Source organism: Lepisma saccharinum, chromosome 13 (assembly GCF_977018435.1).
Source record: "Lepisma saccharinum chromosome 13, izLepSacc3.1, whole genome shotgun sequence".
NCBI lineage: Eukaryota > Metazoa > Arthropoda > Insecta > Zygentoma > Lepismatidae > Lepisma > Lepisma saccharinum.
The window spans coordinates 64,557,423-64,560,270 of record NC_139241.1 but is presented as its reverse complement, the minus strand read 5'-3'; the positions used below and the strand labels follow the sequence as shown (position 1 = coordinate 64,560,270).

At 40.3% G+C, this 2,848-nt stretch overlaps 1 non-coding gene across 1 annotated transcript; it reads right to left on the bottom strand.

Annotated features, from left to right (window-relative positions):
• Positions 1-1,827: 1,827 nt before the first annotated feature.
• On the bottom strand, positions 1,828-1,935 carry LOC145997909 (U6atac minor spliceosomal RNA). The gene has a single exon (XR_014443295.1). It is a non-coding gene; the product is annotated as a U6atac minor spliceosomal RNA (small nuclear RNA).
• Between the last annotated feature and the right edge of the window lie 913 nt (positions 1,936-2,848).

The window sequence follows — 2,848 nt, the reverse complement described above, 5'->3', positions numbered from 1 at the left end:
GGCCCTCCCAACTATAACTTCTGGATCCGCCACTGGGGTGAGTCCAGATGCGGATCCACGGGGAGGGCAACAGGGGCGATCGCCCTTCCCGACTGCCAGGTTTTTGGGTCTAACAAAGCTTTGAAGACTCAAAGAATTTGGCTTTTATCACGAGTTTAACAGGCCCGAGAATATTTTTAGGACTTTGGTTTGAGTCCATTTTATGCTCATGATACAGTTTAAATTTGGATCCGAACCATTGGGCAATATACTTCGAAAGGAGGATCAAACCCCCCCAAGACCCCTTGAGAGAATTGAGTTTTGTTTTCTTTGTTTAATTTACTTTACTCCTCATATCTCATCGTTCAATGTACAGTGGGATCCATGAGTATTACCGTGCAAATTGTCCATCACTATGTTCGTGCATTTTATCTCACCCAATAAAGCTTCAATAATTAAAAGAAAACTAAAAAAAAGCTCTTGACAACTTCTGTTCCGGCATACATAAAAATCCATCGCTTAAAAACACACAGACACAGGATGTAATTAATGAAAATAGTCATGGACAATTTGCACGGTAATACTCATGAATCCCACTCTACCATATCAAAGGGATGTTAGAGTTATATTTCAATACTCTAATCTCCGGAACATGGAAGTCAGTTTGGTTCCTATTTACAGTATGCAGTGCATAGAGCAGTGGAAGTCAGAATTGATCATCGATGAGGTGTGGCAAGTGACCAAAATTTACCCCTCCCAACTGTAACATCTGGATCCGTCACTGGGTGAGGCAACAGATAGGTTATCTTCACTGTCCACGTCTTATCAACAACGAAACATTTTAACGAAGTTTAAATTGATTTGAAATCATCTTACGAAGTTGAATTCCAGACAATAGTAACAGCCGCCAGCATCTCGTTAACCTGCAAGGGCGCCATGTTCAGGGTGTGCTACGTGTAAGAATGGGTGACACCTGAGCACTGTTGCAAAAGGCCACCGCGGCACCCTGTTTATTGTACGTACTTTTGATATATTACAATATCGTAAGGTTGGGGGGGGGGGGAGCTGGCAGTCGGGAGATCGGCGTAGGCCCTTCAAGGGTTATTTATTATTATTACTTTTACGCTGGTCCCCAGATTCCCAGTGTCCTAAAAGCAGGTATAATAATAATAATAATAATAATCCGTGGCTCGACAGCCCTAGGAAGGTATTGGCCTATCTCTGACTGCCAGTCTCCCTCCCACAATCCTACCCTAGAGTTCTTCAACCGGTAATGGGGTGGTGTGGGGTCAGCACGTTGAACCCCCAGCCGTTATAGGAGATTTCCGAGATCGGATTACGTTACTCACTCATGGCTCCCCAGTTTCCTCACGATGGTGGGATGCCACCTGTCCTATACACAGGCATGGACGTCCGCAGGATTTTTTCCAGGGAGGGGCAAAGAAGGTATTTCTTTTCCAGGGGGGGCAAACAAGGTACATTTTCTCCAACAAAAATGTTGTTCCCTTAAAAAATATTGCTTAAATTTGAATTTATGATGTTCATGCAATAATTAACACATATTATTGTGGCTAAAATGAAATTATATGTGTGAAATACATAATTTTTGGTTGACTTTCATTTTTCCAGGAGGGGCCACGGCCCCCCTTGCCCCCCCCTTCCGGATGCCCATGTACACAGGCCGTGAACCCAGGCGGACTCGAACCCATGCGAGGAAAGCAGCTATAGTTGAAGATATCATTTACATTAGACTCTTTCGTTATTTTTGTGTGGAAGGAAAACCACTAAAAACAAGGTAGACAGGCATTTATTTTCTTTCAGATAACGTAAAATGAAGTTTATATTAGGGAAAAAATGTGGTTAAGTGCTGTATGAACAGCGGTGCCTTAACCATATGTGTGTTATATTCCATCCTTATCTAGGGGAGTGCTAACCGTCTCTCCTTTCATACAACACAAAAATTCGAAACCTCTGATCACATTTATATATAGCACAATGAAACTCAACATAGTAACCGTGATAATGTAAAATTATGTTATATTTGTAATTTATAAGTAACATAACCCGTATAAATCGTTTTCATTTTGTATTCAGTGTATTTACATACATTAAATTGATAAGTCAGCTAATTGGTTAAATGTATTATATGTAATATAATGGTAATTCCAGGATATATATATGTTTAGCGTTTTCGTGCATTGGAGTTCATTATAATTGTATTTGCCGTGTTCTTATTTGATTATTAGTTGGAAACGAGCTCTTTTCAATACCAAATACAGAATACATAAAAATGCAAGTTGCATTGCATACAGCATTCTCTTAGATCAATCGATATGATATGGAGAATTTCGCTCTCTCTCTCTCTCTCTCTCTCTCTCCATTGAGTCCGACCACGACGACACCAGCTGACACAGTTCGATGGAGAGCCAAGATCGACTCCACCTTCGCCATCTGTTAGCAGTAGCCAGAACTAAGTAGTGGTGAGCGGCTACGATTTCCAAATTATAAAAGTGATGTGCAAAAGTGAATAATTTTTAATTTTCTGTGTCAGTTAAGAAATTTATTCCAGAAACAAGGACGTATTTAGGGGGCCATGACCCTCTCCCCCCGAAAGGCTTATCAAGTACTAAAATTAAATAATGAAAAATATATTCGTTTAGCCTTTGTTGTATAATTTCCTCTGAACTTATTGGGATCATGGCTTTGAAGGACACGAAGGACTATTTAAGGGGCCCTCCCCCTCTCCTTCCACCCGAAAGACTTATTAAGTATGAAAATTAAATGAAAATATACTCGTTTAGCATTTGTTGCATAATTCCCTCTGAACTTATTGGAAAACAAGGATTATATTGGGATCATACGGCTTTGA